This window comes from Lissotriton helveticus, chromosome 5_1, assembly GCF_964261635.1.
Source record: "Lissotriton helveticus chromosome 5_1, aLisHel1.1, whole genome shotgun sequence".
Taxonomy (NCBI): domain Eukaryota; kingdom Metazoa; phylum Chordata; class Amphibia; order Caudata; family Salamandridae; genus Lissotriton; species Lissotriton helveticus.
The window spans coordinates 245,534,778-245,553,057 of NC_136065.1; positions in this window are offsets into that span (position 1 = coordinate 245,534,778).

Below are 18,280 nucleotides of genomic sequence, written 5' to 3' on the forward strand. Positions count from 1 at the left end.
GGTTTTCTTTGGCAACCAGTCCTTTTATACTATCAATTTATTAGTTACCGGGATTGAGGGTCTACACCTGATCTGGTCAAAAGAAAAGGCTTGGTGGATATACTGTACTCCTTGAAGATGTGTCTGAAGTAGTCAAGTATCTAAGAGATGCCAAGTAGCTAAAAGATGCCCATGTACAGTATATATTTGCTGATGTTTTCCTCAGTTAAAACTTTCATGTGTAGTCGGCATTTAAGGGCCGAATTACTCCCAAGGATTGGCATCCCTCAGATACAATTAATCTATCAATTTTCTTCATTATGGGGCCATAGGAGATGCCATTACTACCTTCATTATCTTTCCTAATAGCAAATTAGCGGCTAACATATAATGCAGTCCCTTGTGCCAAATTGATCTTACTTGATGAAATGTATTTCAGTCCTTGATTGCACATTGTGAAATCTGTTCTCACTGCATAAAATCGTCTTATTCTTAGGGGTAAAAGCCACTCCTGGCTGTGGGGGACAGATGGAGTCATGTCTGTGATCTTTCAGTTGCAGCTCAGTTTTGTTTCCATTACTTTTAAGGAACTTTACATGGTATTAGCACATTTCAGACCTGAATAATACATAGACAGTCACTAAGCGTTCACAGCGATCCTTCGGCTACCTGATTGAGGTGCGTGATAAGCTGCGTATTTTCAAACTTATGAGAGCACGGAACATCTATAAGACCTAAAGAGCTGGCTAGAGGTCAAACATGGGTATTAACCAAAAGGGTTGATAAAGAAGAGCCTTGGAGGACTTGAATTGTGTAGCTCTGGGAGCAGTATGGGGGTAAAGAAAGATCCTGGGAACAGCCAGGAAGGAGGAAAACCAGGCAGCCAGCTTTCCAGAAATCCATATTTTTGTGATCTGAGAAACGTGGCAGTGATACCGCCCCTGTTATATTTCTCATTCTGTCTTCTGCCAGATACAAAGACATACCAGTGACAGGCGTATCCTTGACAGTGGGGCATTATGCTGTTCTTTCCTTCTTGCTTTTTTCTTCCTTTCTTTATCCCTCTATCCTTCCTTCTCTTACCTCCTTTCTTTTTCCTTCATTCTTGCATTTTCTTTCTCTCCTAACTTCTCCTTTCTTTCCTTCTTGTCTTGCCTTTATTTCTCGTTCCTTCCTCCTTTCATTTCTTCCTCCTTTCTTCATTTCCCTTTGCCTTCTGTTCTTCCTTTTTCCTTCCTTTTCTTCTTTCCTCATTTTTCTTTCCTTCTCTTTATTGACTTCTTTCTTTACTTCCTTCTCTTTCCTTCTTTATTTCTTCCATTCTTCCTTTCCATCATTCTTTCCTTCATCCTTTCTTTTTAACATTCCTTCCTTCCTGCCATCTTTGTTTCCTTCTTTCCTTCTAGACAATGCCAGAGACCTATAGGCTTTTTAGGTCTCGCTTGCGAGCCTATTGCGGCTTAAACAACCTTTAACTAAGAAGCAAGGAATCGTGGCGATTCCTTGCAGTGCCCGTGACTTTTAAGCTCAATGCGCATGTGCATTGAGCTTAAAAGCGCGTGCACATCAGTTCCCTCAGCCGCAATCGCCGTCTGTTCCCTCAGCCGCATTCCTCCCGACACCTTTTGAAGTGAAGCTTAGCTTCACTTCAAAGGCCCCGGCTTCTTCACACCCACATGCCGCTCTCCCCGCTCCGCCCCCTCCCCTGCCCGCCGTGTGCATTTCTCCTCCACCCCCTCCCCACAGCAATGCCCTCCGTCTTGTTTGTTAATTTCCTCCAACTGCCCATCTCCTTTCAATACGTTTCCATTTAATCGCCTACCTCTCGATGTCCCTCATCCTCATCTCAACTCATCTATCACTCCAGCTATCTCCTCTTACACGTTATACGAATATCTCTCTCTTCACCTCCGTCCCACGATCTCTCATCTCTCTTCCTTTCACCCTCTAATCACGATCGTCTATTCTGTTGCTCTCCCCTCGCTAGCCCTCTCCCCCACCTATTAATCTTTTCTGTTTTCTACGCATTTTCACCCTCTTACGTCTTCCTTTTCTCCCTCGTGCTTCCTTCATCTTTCCTTCTCTAACCATTTTCCTCGTCCGCCTCCCGCCATCTCTATACACCTCTCCCCTTCTGTGACCGTCACTCTCCTTCCCTGCATCTCCGTCGCTCTAAGCACCCCTATATCTCAGCCCTCTTACCCCCGTCGCACCTATTTAATCTCTAACTTCTGTCATGTCTCCCCAGTACCCATCTACTCCTGTTGGGTCACCTCGTGCTCTTCTCCTCTGTCCCACATGTCCTTTCATTTTCCCTCTCGCAATCCCATTTTACAGCTGCTCTTCTGATGTGTTCTCTCCATTGCTGCATGTTTCCTCTTTCTACTTTTTCCTATTGTCTGTTTCCCTACCCTCGCTCTCCCCAGCCCCCGCCTCCATTTGTCTCCGCTCACTCTCTATCCATTTCTCTGCACGTTTCCATCTCCCGGTTAAATAATATTTTATTGGCAAGACAAATCAGCTAGACATTCACGGAAGAGAACAGGACGAGCTGCCAGCCCTCCAGCCCTCGACCCTGTTCAATATGCCCTGTTCAGTGACGAGGGAAGGCCAATGCTGAGGTGCCATTTCTGACAGGGTGGAAATAAGCCGTTCTGCAGGCCTGTGCGCGTTTCCCTCAGGGGAAAGAGTCCGAGTTTTTGTGCCGCGCTATGTTGCCGTTTGTGGGAGACGTTCGCTTGCTGTGGAGCACAATGCCATGGTGTAAATCTACATGATGTCACCCCGTCCTTCCGAATCCCCCCCCTCACCAGTTTCTCACAACTCAGGGATAGTCGTAGAAATTGAGTTCAAGGGGTACCCCAGCCTGTCCCAGCCTCCCCCTGCAGGAGCCTGCGCTACGCCCCTGGCTCCATACGATTTTTTTGCTACTCGCAATCACTCACCCTCACCCTCACTCACCCTCACTCACCCTCACTCACCCTCACTCACCCTCACCCACACTCACCCTCACTCACCCTCAACGCCTCAACCTCACTCACTCTCAACCCCTCACCCTCACTCACCCTCAACACCTCACCCTCACCCTCACTCACCCTCGACCGTTCACCCTCAACCCCTCACTCACCCTCACTCTCACTCACCCTCACTTACCCTCAACCCCTCTGCCTCACCCTCACTCACCCTCACTTACCCTCAACCCCTCAGCCTCACCCTCACCCACCCTCAACCCCTCACCCTCACTCACCCTCACCCTCACTCACCCTCAACCCCTCACACTCACTCACCCTCACCCTCACTCACCCTCAACTCCTCACCCTCACTCACCCTCAACACCTCACCCTCACCCTCCCTCAACCCCTCACCCTCACTCACCCTCATCCCCTCAGCCTCACCCTCACTCACCCTCACTCACCCTCGCCCTCACTCACCCTCACTCACCCTCACTCACCCTCACCCTCACTCACCCTCACTCACACTCACTCACCCTCACTCACCCCCACCCTCACTCACCCTCACTCACCCTCACCCTCACTCACCCTCACTCACCCTCACCCACACTCACCCTCACCCTCACTCACCCTCAACACCTCACCCTCACTCACCCTCAACCCCTCACCCTCACCCTCAGCCTCAACCCCTTACCCTCAATCACCCTCACCCTCACTCAGCCTCAACCCCTCACCCTCACTCACCCTCAACCCCTCATCCTCACTCACCCTCAACCCCTCACCCTCACTCACCCTCAACCCCTCACCCTCACTCACCCTCACTCACCCTCACTCACCCTCACCCTCACTCACCCTCACTCACCCTCACTCACCCTCACTCACCCTCACTCACCCTCACTCACCCTCACCCACACTCACCCTCACTCACCCTCAACGCCTCACCCTCACTCACTCTCAACCCCTCACCCTCACTCACCCTCAACACCTCACCCTCACCCTCACTCACCCTCAACCGTTCACCCTCAACCCCTCACTCACCCTCACTCTCACTCACCCTCACTTACCCTCAACCCCTCAGCCTCACCTTCACTCACCCTCACTTACCCTCAACCCCTCAGCCTCACCCTCACTCACCCTCAACCCCTCACCCTCACTCATCCTCACCCTCACTCACCCACAACCCCTCACACTCACTCACCCTCACTCACCCTCAACTCCTCACCCTCACTCACCCTCAACACCTCAGCCTCACCCTCACTCACCCTCACTCACCCTCAACGCCTCACCCTCAACACCTCACCCTCACTCACCCTCACCCTCACTCACCCTCAACCCCTCACCCTGAACACCTCACCCTCATCCCCTCACCCTCACTCACCCTCACAACACATATTGTGTTACAATAGGTGTCACATTTGCGGAAGATAAAACTATCTAGAGATGTAGCATAACGACCAGAGCTGCCATATAAGTCACGTAAATACTAAACATGTTGCATTCCAAATGCTATAGGTGTCACATTTGCAAAAGTTATAACTATTGGCATTGTAAATGACAAAGCCATCAATATAGCAATTTTAACATCGCAAAAAAAAAAAAAATTATGTCATTTACAAGACCAATAACTACAACTTTTCTAATGCGATACTTATTGCATTCCAACGCCACTCACACACGCAACGCCACTCACACACGCAACGCCACTCACACACGCAACGCCACTCACACACGCAACGCCACTCACACACGCTACGCCACTCACATACGCAACGCCACTCACACACGCAACGCCACTCACACACGCCACTCATCCACGCAACGCCACTCATCCACGCAACGCTACTCATCCACGCAACGCCACTCTTCCATTTGCAAAAAGAAAAATGTCTAACTATTCTATTGCGAGACCTATTGCATTTCCAATGCTTGTTTAAGTCTTGTGTAGCCAAGACTTTTTGATTTTACCTACAGGGGTTTTCAGCCAGACTTCGTCATTTAGTCTTTGGTTCTGTCATTCACTCCTTTACTAATGCTTGTTTTTGTAGCAGGTACAATGCACCCATCTGCTTTGGGCAGTCTTAGTTATGGGTGCAACAGAGCACAAACACGGATAGTGCACACAAAATTAATTTAGGCTCTAGTATTTGAGATTCGGAAGGCATCTGAAGGTAGACCAAGAGTCTCTAGAGCACAGCTTTCCAAACTGTGTGGCGCGACACGTTACTGTGTCGCACCCCATGCGTAGGTGTGTCGCGCGATCAACATGCTGTTTAGATCACCCCGCGGGCCTTCCAGCAACAGGCAGAGTGGCGCTGCAGGGGCTCTAATATGAATAACAGCAAAGCCTTAGTAGCACGTTAAATGGTCTTTCAAAGACCTGTGAAGTGCTCAGGCGCGGCTGTTTGTGTGCCCGGGAGCCGTCTGAGGGGCACTACCAATACTGAGACATTACAACATCACAAATTGTGATCGGGCAGACCCTACAAGCAGTGTTTTCCTTCGCACCAGCTGTTTACCATAAAGGGAGTGTTTCTCGAAACACTTGGCAGACTTTTCTCCGTCGTCAAAATGTATCTGGGAAGGCTAAAAGATGTTTTTATAAATGATGAGTGTTGCAGCTCTCACCGGTGACCGATGATTCTGTTGCCGGCCACAGTTTTATGTATTACTTACTTTAATCTCGCCTTTGTGAGAAGACCAGCGCCGTACGCTTGTTGCCAAGACAGTCGCCATCAGCACTTATTTATTACCGCCATTAGGAACTATTCTATCTGGGATTCTGTAAGTCCCTAAATTACCCTGGAGGATGAGCTAAATCTGACACTAATGTATTGGTTTTATCAGTTGCTTTTTGGGCGAAGGCAGTCTTTTTTTTACTCTTTTTTTTGCCTGCTTTAATTACTTTCACATCTAGATAATGGGTCGTTTCTATGCTGTTTTTATGATGCGCATTTCATTTTCCGACTTGACAAATTGAGTTCATAAACTCTCATTATATCAGGGGTGCCTGGTGCATGCTCAGCATCCCTTCAAAGTACCATTTGAGAAGACTTAACTCATTCTTACCGATTATGGCTTCAGGCAAAGCTAGTGATTATCACCGGAACCTCAGCTTTTCAGTTTATGAAAATATGCATATTTAATTATGAAATACGTATCTCCATTTAAAAAAAATAAACTCAACCATGTGGGTTTTCTTCAGATCCATACAAACATACGTACATTATCTGAAAGAGACACGTTAGTATTAGATTCCTTACCTTAGAATATCCCCAGGCGGTAGACTGGATCCGGAAATTTTTAGCGTAGCAGTACCCTTGCGCATCGGTAGGCGTTGTCTGCGGCTCCGCGTCCGTCGTCGTGGGCGCCGTGATGACGTCGTCGGAGTACTTAGACGCCGCCTCCACGTGCTGACGTCAGTTCTTTTTTCCGCACCAGCAGCGCAGATCCGGAAAAAGTGGTACCTTAGTCACTTTTTGACTAAATCTATTTTGATCTTTTGATCTCCTTTTTCGAGTCTTCGACTCCGAAATGGTGCCGGTAGGGATGCCTGGTTTTAAACCCTGTGAGGATTGCGACCGACTGATGTCGGTCACGGACCCTCACCGTCGGTGTCTCCACTGTCTCGGCGTCGACCACGACGACAAGGCCTGTTCCGACTGGCGGGCCCTGACTTCGAAGGCTAGACGGGAGCGGTCCCGTAAGCGCTTCGGACTCCGACAGTCGGCCCCGCGCCAAGAGAGGTCCCAGTCCGGACGGAGGTCGAGGGACCAGTCGCGGGAGCGGAGCCATCCTAGCTCCGGGAGTCGCCATCACTCCTCCGGGTCGAAGTCGTCAGGTAAGCACAAGAAGTCGAAGAGACGTCATCGCTCTTCCGACTCCCCCCGACGACGCCGGTCGGTTCAGGTGGCACCGCCGCCGCGGCTCCTCCGGTCCCTGGGCCTAACGCGACGCCGGAGGAGATCGAGGGGTTCCTCATGGCCATGAGGTCCCTCTCTCCTCCGACGGGCTCCGCGGCGCCTTCGGGCCCAGCGGTCCCGTCTGGGGGTCCTAGTGGATCGGGGGCTTTGGCCCCGACGCAGTCGGGTGCTTCGGCTCCGACGCCGCCGGCGTCTTCGGGCCCGGCGCAGCAGGGCCCCGCTGGATCCGGTTCCGGATCTGGGTTGTCGCCGGTGGATTTGACGAACTCCCCGGCACCGACCCCTCAGGTGTCACCTCCGGCGCCCCCCTCGGGCGGCGCCGTCCCCGACGCCCCCCTCGATCCGGCGCCGGTGCGGCGCCGCATATGACGCCGTTCGGAGAATTCATTTTCCATGAACCGGCACCATCGTTTCCTAACCCTGAGTACCAGGAGATGGGTGATGAGGAGGATTGGGAGGGGTCTGAGGAACCTCTGGCACGTGAATGCCATTCTCAAGAGGACTGGGCAGATGAACTTGGGGAGGCCAGTGGTATAGACACTTCGCCTGACACTGGCTTTGTCTCACTTCCTACCGTGGCTACGGAGGAGGGGGCAACCTATAGTGTGGTGTTGATGAGGGCGGCCAAGGCATTGAGCCTTGAGCTCCCCGTCGCGGCCGTGAGGACTAACCTCCTCACTGAGGTCCTTAAGCCGCAGTCATGCTCAGCCGTGCCTCTGCTGCCGTTTAATGAGGCCTTAACCGACGTTCTTTTGGGCACTTGGTCCAAGCCCGCTACGGGTTCGCCCGTAGATAGGAACGTGGCCAGACGCCACCGCCCAGCCCCGGGCGACCCATGTTTCCTGTCCAACCACCCCACCCCCGAGAGCCTGGTTATCCAGGCCTCCAATTCCCAGACCGCGTTACCGTCGGCTCCGCCGGACAGGGAATCCAAGAGGTATGATCAGTATGGTAAAAAGATCTTCTCATCCCTTAGTCTGGGACTGCGGTCTTCCAACACTGCATGCCTCTTGGGCCGCTACACCCACTCTCTGTGGGGTACGGTTGCGGAAGTGCTGCCAGAGTGTCCGTTGGAGGTACGGGCCAAACTCGGCCAAGCCCTTGTGGAGGGCCGGGATGCAGCCAAATATTCTATCCGGTGTGGGCTGGATACCACCGACTCACTAGGTAGAGCGATGGCAACGACAGTGGCGGTCAGACGTCACGCCTGGTTGAGGTCCGCCAACTTTTCGGCCGATGTCCAAAACACACTGATGGACATGCCGTTTGATGGCCGTCGCCTTTTTGGCGACAAGGCAGACCATGCCCTTGAGCGCTTTAAGGACTCCAGGGCTACGACCTAGTCCTTGGGCCTCTCGGCACGCGCCAGCAACTGGCTGCCTTTTGTGGCCACGGAAGGGGTGTACCCACACGTGCTGCCAGCCACGCTCCGCAGGGTAATACCCAACGCGGTGGCGGCCGTGGAAACCGCCGTTGTGGCGGTCGGGGACAATGGCGAGGTCAGTCCACACCTTCCCCCGCAGCATCCGCCTCAAAACCCTCCTAGTCCGTGCTTTCAGGCCCATGTGACGGGGGCAGGGTTCGCCATCACCTCCTCCACTGGCGCACCGTCACGTCTGACAGGTGGGTGCTTCAGATCGTCCTAAGGGGCTACTCCCTCCCCTTCGAGGCGACTCCTCCAGCCATGCCACCGCAGAACCACCGTGTATCGGGGGATCATTTGCGACTTCTGCAGGAGGAAGTTACGGCCCTCTTGGCCAAGGGGGCCATCGAGCACGTTCCTGGGCCAGAAGTAGGGTGTGGTTGCTACTCCCACTACTTTCTGGTACCCAAGAAGGGCAAAGGGGGCCTACGTTCTATCTTGGACCTACGGAACGTCAACGGCTTCCTCCGGAAGGAGAAGTTCAAAATGCTGACACTGGCTCAGGTCTTAGCTGCCCTGGACCCAGGAGACTGGATGGTAGCATTGGACTTGCAGGACGCGTATTTCCACATCCCCGTCCTGCCGGCCCACCGGCGCTACCTGCGGTTCACGGTTGGCCACGAGCACTTTCAGTATACCGTGCTCCCTTTGACCTTACCAGCGCTCCACGGGTGTTCACAAAGGTGATGGCGGTGGTCGCAGCTCATCTAAGCAAGGTTAGGGGTTTCAGTCTTCCCCTACCTCGATGACTGGTTGTTGAAGGCGGACTCGCCCCAGACAGTCGTCGGCCACCTCCAGACTACGGCAGATCTCCTGCACCAGCTGGGGTTCTCCATCAATGTGCCGAAGTCACACCTGTGCCCCTCTCAATAGCTCCTCTTCATCGGAGCGGTTCTCGACTCTGCGCGGTATCGGGTTTATCCACCAAAACAGCGGGTCCTGGATATTCAGGCTCTGATTCAAATTTTTCAGCCGTTATCCCGGGTCTCGGTCAGGTTGACGCTGCGGCTTCTGGGGCTGATGGCCTCCTGCATCCTACTGGTGCATCACGCCAGGTGGCGGATGCGGGCTCTGCAGTGGGACCTGAAGTTTCAGTGGGCCCAGCATCAGGGCAACCTGTCCGACCACGTCCTGATCTCGGAGGGCACTGCGAGACAGCTGCAGTGGTGGATCACGGACCGCGATTGGGTCAGCGGCAGATCCCTCTCCCTTCCCCAACCGGAGCACGTAGTTGTGACGGACGCGTCCCTCCAGGGCTGGGGAGGCCACATGGGAGAGGCGGAGATCAGAGGCCTCTGGTCTCCGGCGAAGGCCCGGCTCCACATCAACCTGTTGGAGTTACGGGCGATTCGTCTAGCACTGAAGGTATTCCTCCCCTCTGTCCAGGGGAGTGTAGTGCAGGTGTTAACGGACAACACCACCGCCATGTGGTACTGCAACAAACAGGGCGGGGTGGGGTCGTGGACCCTTTGCTAGGAGGCTCTGCGCCTCTGGCAATGGCTGGAACGCCAGGGCGTGACCTTGGTGGCTCAACACCTGGCAGGATCTCTGAACGCCAGGGCGGACGAGCTCAGCCGTCGGTGCATGATGGATCACGAATGGCGTCTGAACTCGGACGTGGCGCAAGGCCTCTTTCAGCAATGGGGAGAGCCTTGGTTAGATCTGTTCGCCACCGAAGAGAACGCGCAATGTCATCAGTTCTGCGCGTTGGAATTTCCAAGGCGGCACTCGCTCGGAGACGCTTTTCGTCGCGAGTGGAGTTGCGGTCTATTGTACACCTTTCCGCCTATACCACTTCTGCCCAGAGTGCTGAAGAAGATCAAGCGCGACCGGGCCCAAGTCATCCTTGTGGCTCCGGACTGGGCACAAAGTTACTGGTATCCAGAGCTACTCAGTATGTCAGTCGATCCCCCGGTTCGTCTGCCTCTTCAGGAGGACCTTCTGTCGCAGCAACACGGGACGGTCCTCCACCCGAACCTGTCCAGTCTCCACCTCCATGCTTGGAGATTGAGCGGCGACAGTTGAGGCCATTTGACTTGCCTCCTGAAGTCTGTAACGTCATTCTGGCAGCCAGGCGTCCCTCCACAAAGTCGGTATACGCCTGCAGGTGGAACAGATTTGTGGCATGGTGCACAGCAAAGGCTGTGGATCCTCTTGCTGCCCCTCTCTCTTTAGTTCTTCTCTTCCTTCTTTCTCTTGCCCAGCAGGGCTTTGCTTTGGGCACTATCAAGGGCTACCTTTCTGCCCTTTCAGCCTTTCTGAGGCTGCCTGATCAACCTTCTTTGTTCAAGTCCCCTATTGTAAATAGATTTCTAAATGGCATCACACACACGTTCCCTCCCGTTCCGTTTGTGATGCCTCAGTGGGACTTGAACCTGGTTCTTACGTTTCTGATGTGCGCTCCCTTTGAGCCACTTCACAACTGTCCTCTCCGCCTTCTTACTCTGAAGACTGCTTTCCTGGTTGCCATCACCTCTGCCAGGAGAGTGAGTGAGCTCCAGGCCCTTTCTTGTACTCCACCTTTCCTTTCTGTCCATCCGGACAAAGTGGTGTTGCGTACTAAGCCATCTTTCCTGCCCAAGGTTGTCACGGCCTTCCACATCGGGCACTCTTATCACCTTGCCAACCTTCTTCCCGCCACCGCATCCCTCTAAAGAGGAAGAGCGGCTCCACTGTCTGGACCCAAAACGTGCGCTCTCATTCTACTTGGATCGCACACGCCAGTTCCGGGTGGATGACCAACTCTTTGTTGGTTACGTGGGCGCTAAGAAGGGGAAAGCGGTGCACAAGAGGACCATCTCCCGGTGGATCATCTTGTGTATCCAGGCATGTTACTCCTTGGCTAAAAAGGAGCCCCCTGTTGGATTGCGGGCTCATTCCACCCGAGCCACGGCGACTACAACTGCCCTGGGCCTGGGAGTGCCCTTACAAGACATCTGTCAGGCAGCTACATGGGCATCGCTGCACACGTTTGCAAGACACTACTGCCTGGACAGCCAAGTCCGGAGGGATGGCTTCTTTGGCCGTTCTGTCCTCCAGGACTTTCTGGTGTGATTATTGGTTCGCAGACCCACCACCGGGGTTGGTATTGCTGGGGTATCTATTCTAAGGTAAGGAATCTAATACTAACGTGTCTCTTTCAGATGCACAAGTTACTACTTGTGTAACGATATATCTGTAAGAGACATTAGTTAGTATTAGATTCCTTACCGACCCACCCATCCTCCCCGTTCTGCAAACCGATATCTAGGGTTAGGGTTACCCCCTTTCAGGGCCCTAGTTTCAATGGCACCAGTGTTGGTTTTTAACATGGCTCAGCGCTTCTGGCGCGGAAAAGCTGTATCTAAGAACTGACGTCAGCATGCGGAGGCGGCGTCTAAGTACTCCGACGACGTCATCATGGCGCCCACGACGACGGACGCGGAGCCTCAGACGACTCCTACCGACGCGCAAGGGTACTGCTACGCAAAAAAATTCCGGATCCAGTCTGACGCCTGGGGATAGTCTAAGGTAAGGAATCTAATACTAACTAATGTCTCTTACAGATATATCGTTACACAAGTAGTAACTTGTGTGTGTGTGTGGGGCTGTGTGTGTGTGGGGTTGTGTGGGGGTGTGTGTGTGGGGATGTATGTGTGGGGGGTGTGTGTGTGGGGTGGTGTGTGTGGAGTTGTGGGGGTGGGGTGGGTTGTGTGTGTGTGGGGGGTGTGTGTGTGGGGTTGTGTGTGTGGGTTGTGTGTGGGGTTGTGGGTGGTTTGGACTAGCTCGCTGCGCTCGCTTGCATTACTGTGTCCCTGTAAAAACTTTCACAAAAAGGTGTGTCACCAACATGAAAAGTTTGGAAAGCTGTGCTCTAGAGCATGACTGTGGAATCTCTGAAGGCTATTACAAAGCACGGAATGCTGGAATTTCCGATGTTGAGTCCATGGGATGCTGCAGGACAAGCTGTGTGTGACTTATAGACAGCTGGAGGCCTCAGAGGATGGAAAGATGGTAAACGTGGGATATCTGAAGCGGACTATGGGCATGTTTGCAGTATTTAAACCTGTTTCACAGCAGATTGGGGATGTTTAAAGATCACCACGAGCCCTCTGAAGCAATCAATCAATCAATCAGTGACACTTATAGAGCGCGCTACCTACCCGAAGGGTCTCAAGGCGCTGGGGGGGGGGTGCCGCTACTGCTCGAACAGCCAGGTCTTCAGCTTCTTCCTGAAGGAGAGGTGGTCTTGGGTCAGGCGCAGGTCGGTCGGGAGGGAGTTCCAGGTCTTGGCGGCCAGGTAGGAGAAGGACCTTCCTCCTGATGTCGCTCTTCGGATGCGGGGGATGGCGGCGAGGGCGTGGTTGGCTGATCGGAGGTGGCGTTTGGGAGCGTAGAAGTTGACTCGGCTGTTGAGGTAGCTCGGGCCTTGGTCGTGTAGGGCTTTGTGTGCGTGGGTGAGGAGGCGGAACATGATTCTTTTGTTGACGGGGAGCCAGTGAAGGTCTCTCAGATGTCCGGAGATGTGGCTGGTTCGTGGGAGGTCGAGGATGAGTCTGGCTGAGGCGTTCTGGATCCGCTGGAGTCTCTTCTGGAGCTTGGCGGTGGTCCCGGCGTAGAGGGCGTTGCCGTAGTCCAGCCGGCTGGTGACGAGGGCCTGGGTGACGGTCTTCCTGGTCTCGGTGGGGATCCACCAGAAGATCTTCCGTAGCATGCGCAGGATGTTGAAGCACGCCGAGGAGACGTTGTTGACTTGCCTGGTCATGGAGAGGGAGGAGTCCAGGATGAAGCCCAGGTTGCGTGCGTGGTCCGTCGGTTTGGGTGCGGTGCCCAGGGCGGGGGGCCACCAGGAGTCGTCCCAGGCGGAGGGCGAGGAGCCCAGGATGAGGACCTCCGTCTTGTCCGAGTTCAGTTTCAGGCGGCTGGTCGTCATCCACTCGGCTACCTCTTTCATCCCTTCGTGCAGGTTGGCTCTGGCGGCGGCGGGGTTGTTGGTCAGGGAGAGGATCAGCTGGGTGTCGTCGGCGTAGGAGATAATGCTGAGGTTGTGTTTGCGTACGATGGCCGCGAGGGGGCTCATGTAGACGTTGAAGAGGGTTGGGCTCAGAGAGGATCCTTGGGGGACGCCGCAGATGACTTCGGTGGCCTCTGACTTGTACGGTGGTAGGCGGACTCTCTGTGTTCTTCCGTCGAGGAAGGAGATGATCCATTCCAGTGCCTTCCCCTGGACTCCGGCGTTGTCGAGGCGCTGCACTAGGGTGCGGTGGCAGACCGTGTCGAAGGCCGCGGAGAGGTCAAGGAGGATGAGGGCCGCTGTTTCTCCATTGTCCATCAGGGCTCGGATGTCATCGGTGGCGGCGATGAGGGCGGTCTCGGTGCTGTGATTGGCTCGGAAGCCGGACTGTGAGGGGTCGAGGGATCCGTTCGTCTCGAGGAAGGCGGCCATCTGCTTGTTGACGTTCTTCTCAATGACTTTGGCTGGAAACGGGAGGAGCGAGATGGGGCGGTAATTCTTGAGGTCGGTGGGGTCCGCTGTTGGTTTCTTGAGTAGAGCGCTGAGTTCGGCGTGCTTCCAGCTCTCAGGGAAGGTGGCGGTGTCGAAGGATGTGTTGATGATGTCTCGCAGGAGGGGTGCGATGACTGCGTCGGCCTTGTTGAAGACGTGGTGAGGGCAGGGGTCGGTTGGTGATCCGGAGTGGATGGAGTTCATCGTGCGGATGGTGTCTTCGGTGCTGATCGGGGTCCAGGCGTGGAGGGTGGTGGTGGGGGGTGGTTGTTCGGTCATGGTGTGCGTTGGTTGGTTGTTGAAGCTGTTGTGTATGTCCGCGATCTTGTTGTGGAAGTATGAAGCGAGGGAGTTGCAGAGGTCTTGCGATGGGGTGATGTCGTTGTTTCCTGCGCTGGGGTTGGAAAGCTCTTTCACGATGTTGAAGAGTTCCTTGCAGTTGTGTGCGTTGTTGTCCAGCCGGTCCTTGAATGCTGTTTTCTTGGCGGCGCGGATCAGCTGGTGGTGTTTCCGGGTGGCGAGTTTGAAGGAGGTCCTGTTGTCCGGTGTCGGTTCCCTTTTCCAGACTTTCTCGAGGGCTCGGCAGTTCTTCTTGGAGCTCTTGAGTTCGTCGGTGAACCATGGGGCCTTCTTGCTGCCGGGTCTGCTAGGCGGGGTCCTCAGAGGGGCGAGCTCGTCCGCGCAGATGCTGATCCACTTCGTGAGGTTGTCGGCGGCCTGGCTGGGGTCTGCTGAGCTGGCAGGAGGGTGCTGGCTCAGGGACGTGGCGAGCTGGTCTGCTGTGATCTTGTTCCAGCTTCTGCGGGCGGTCTGTTGCTGGTGGTGGTGGGTCGTCGTTCTCTTGAAGGTGAAGTGGACGCAGCTGTGGTCCGTCCATTGAAGCTCAGTGGCGTGGCTGAAGCTGACGTCTTTGCTGGAGGAGAAGACTGCGTCGAGTGTGTGTCCGGCGCGGTGGGTGGGGGTGGACACCAGTTGCTTGAGTCCCAGGTTGGCGAGGTTGTCGAGCAGGGTGCTGGAGTTGCGGTCGTTGTTGTTTTCCAGATGGAAGTTGAGGTCTCCCAGGAGGATGTAGTCAGCGGAGGGGAGGGCATGCGGGCTGACGAAGTCGGCGATGTCCTCGCTGAAGTGTGTGCGTGGTCCAGGGGGTCGGTAGATCAGGGTGCCTCTGAGGGTGGTGTTCGGGTTGGTGTGGATCTGGAAATGCAGGTGTTCGGCGCTGGTCAGGGTGTTGTCGGTGCTGGTCGTGAGACGGATGGTGTTCCTGTGGATGATGGCGATGCCTCCTCCCATCTGGTTGGCGTTGCGGTCCCTGCGGACGATCTTGTAGCCTTCTGGGATGGCGATGGCGATGTCGGGAGCTGAAGAGGCGTTCATCCAGGTCTCTGTGAGGAAGGCAACGTCAGGGGCTGTGGCGTCTAGGAGGTTCCAGAGTTCTACGGCGTGTCTGTGGACGGAGCGGGTGTTGAGCAAGATGCACTTGAGGTGTGTGCTGCTGGTGTTCGACTTGGCGGGTGCTGGTGTGAGGCAGGTCCGGATGCAGGCGAACTTGCAGGCGTGGCAGCTGAAAGGTCCGTGGGTGCGTCGTGGAGTGGCTTGGTGGCACTCTGGGCGTCGGCCGGTGTTGAGTGCGCTGAGGGTGGCGGCGGAGTACGTCCTGCGGGTCGGTCGGGATCGTCGAGGTCCAGGGGTCCTGGCCCTGGGCGCGGTCCAGGCGCGGACGGGCGCAGACGGGCTTACCTTTGGCGCGCCTTCGGCGCACAATCGGCGCGCCCGCTGCGCGTCAACGCTGCGCGTTCGCACGGTCGCCATTTAAGGCGAAGTGCGCGGGTGGGCGGAGCAGCTGGGAGGCGGGAGCGGGGAGGGATACAGAAGAGAAGAAAGGGGCGGGGACAAGCGGCGGTGGCGGGAAGGGAGGGCGGAGGGCGGCGGACAACACGGAAGGAGAGCCAGAAACACGGGTGAAAGGGGGATAAACAAAACAGGCACAAATCTGCTACAAAACAAGGGATATAAGGGGAAAGATACCAAGTTACACAGAGTAAACTAAACAGGCACAACTGTTAGACAAAACAAGGAAAAAGGAAAAAAATAAAGGAGATACACGAAGTTATGGAAAAACAGGCACAAATGCTTGACAAAACAAACCCTACTGCGGAGGCAGCCGGCAGCCGGCAAAACGAGGCAGTAGCGAGGCAGAGGGCGGGCAGGGGCACACGCAGCAGCTGGTGGCCGTGCGGCGCGGGGGTGTCCCACAAGCAGGACATTACAAGAGCGGTACTCGGGTCATTATCCCCATGCCCTCTCACCAGTGAGATCTCCAGGTTTGTGATTAATTTCCAGGCTCTGAGGTGCAAGATGTTCTCAGACACGTTTTTAAGTCATGTGCAAAGTGAGCTCAGGCACAATGCCCCAGCCTTTCAGAGGGCCAATTGATATGTATATCTGTTCTGCTAAGGCTTGCCCTAAGGATCTTGAATAATTATTCAACAGATTGTTTTAAAAACCGTTTTTCTATAAGTTATTTTGTATGTGGGTGATGTGTGAGATTCTAATACAGACATTTTGCAAAGAAATATGTTTGTTTCATGCAACATTCATAAATAAAGTGTTCGAGGCATGTGGACTGCTGAATTCATATCTGTGCATAGATCGCCGCCTAGTGTTGGGTCCGGATGATTGCACATTGTTGTCCTGGAAGAGTCTTCGAAGTATCACGAGATAGGTGACTCCTCCCCTGGACTACAGTGCACATGGGCATCCTCTGCATCCTCAGATTGTTTTTTTCCGCCATTGGGTTCGGATGTACTTTCCTTTACTCGAAGTTCGGAATCTATACAAACTTTTCTACAAGGCCAAAAGGCCTTCGGTCTCGTCGGTATTGTTTACGATCGGTGCCGACGACTTTATTTACAGTTTATTCAACTCGGGACGTCGAATCGGGCCGCGGGCCTTCTCGACGCCAAAGGGACCAGTCGTCGATGGAACGAAGTCCATTCAAAAGATGCCCTCTTTGTAATTCGAAATACCCACATATAGATAAACACCCTGTATGTAACAAGTGTTTATCTCCGGAACATGATGAATCCAACTGCCTAGCCTGTGCCCAATTTTGATCAAAAAAGACACTTCGGACTTGACGGGTCGCTAGGCTAATCATGCAGAAACCAGCGCCGGAGCCAGAAAATATCTTCGACGATGAAGACGATCTCGCCGAAGCCGAAGAATCAGATCAACAGTCGGATTAGGACTCGGAGCATGACAACTACTATATCGACGAAGAAGAAGACGTCGTTGAGGTAGGAGACGACGAACAAGGGATCGGAGCCATCGAAGACGACTCCAGTGATGAAACGGGGCCAACCGTGAGTACGACGCCCCAAACATACACTTCTATGGTTCCACAGGCTCAGGTAGAGGCATCACCAGAAGGCCTTAGCCAAGATCTCGAAACGCATTCTATTGCCCCGCGATTCAGCTCGGCTAAGAATATTAGAAAAGAGCCATCGGATCAACGTACTCCTAAATTGTTGATATCGAAAGGTATGGAACCAAAAACAAAACCGAAACTGATCGACTACACAGTCTTCGGACCAAACTACGTCGATCCATCGGAGTCGATCCCAAAGAAGATCATCGACAATACGGTCTTTGGACCAAACTATGTCGATCCATCGGAGTCGAACACAAGGGTCGTCGAGCCGAAGGTCAGCGCACCTATATCCACTCCAAAACAAAAAGCCGTCGAACCGATAAGATCGGCGCCGACAGCCGACAACACAAAAAAGGGACTCGATCCGAAGAAGGTTGTCGAACCCAAACAGAGAGTCGACAAACCAATGGCTGTGCAACCAAAAAAGATCGAGCTGAAGAAAATCGACCCGAAGAAGGCCATCGAGCCGAGACCAAAAAGCATCGATCCAAAACCAGAGGTTAAAAAGACGCTACAAGGTCAGAAAGGTACTATCGACCCGACGAAAAACGTCGAAACGATAAAAACATCGGCTCCAAAGAAACAGGTACAACCTAACAAGACTGTTGTAACACCGAGGGATCTCGGACAGATCAAGTTTGGCCTACCAACTTCCTCTAAAACAAAGGCAGTCGACCCGAAAAGCGGTATCGAACCGAAACAAACAAAACCAAAGACATTGGGAAAAACAACAAGAACTACTGAGCAGGAGATCTTATATCCAGACCCCGCATCAGAAGAACAGTCAAAACTTTACATTGACCCTGATTCTGGCAAACTCACTCTCTACAAAAGAAAAATCAGACCAGAGACTGAGAAAGAGACTTATATCATCCCACTCAAAAAGAAAAGGGACTGAGCTACTTCACCTATTCTATTTGAGACTATCAAACCAACTAGGCCTGACACGTACACATATACACCCACACACTCAGATGAAGAGGTGGATTACGAATATAATGAGGAATACAATTACCCAGTAGACCATGACCAAGACAGTCAAGCTCAACCATGGGTTGACCCAGTACATCCTGGTGACTCTCAACCCATTCC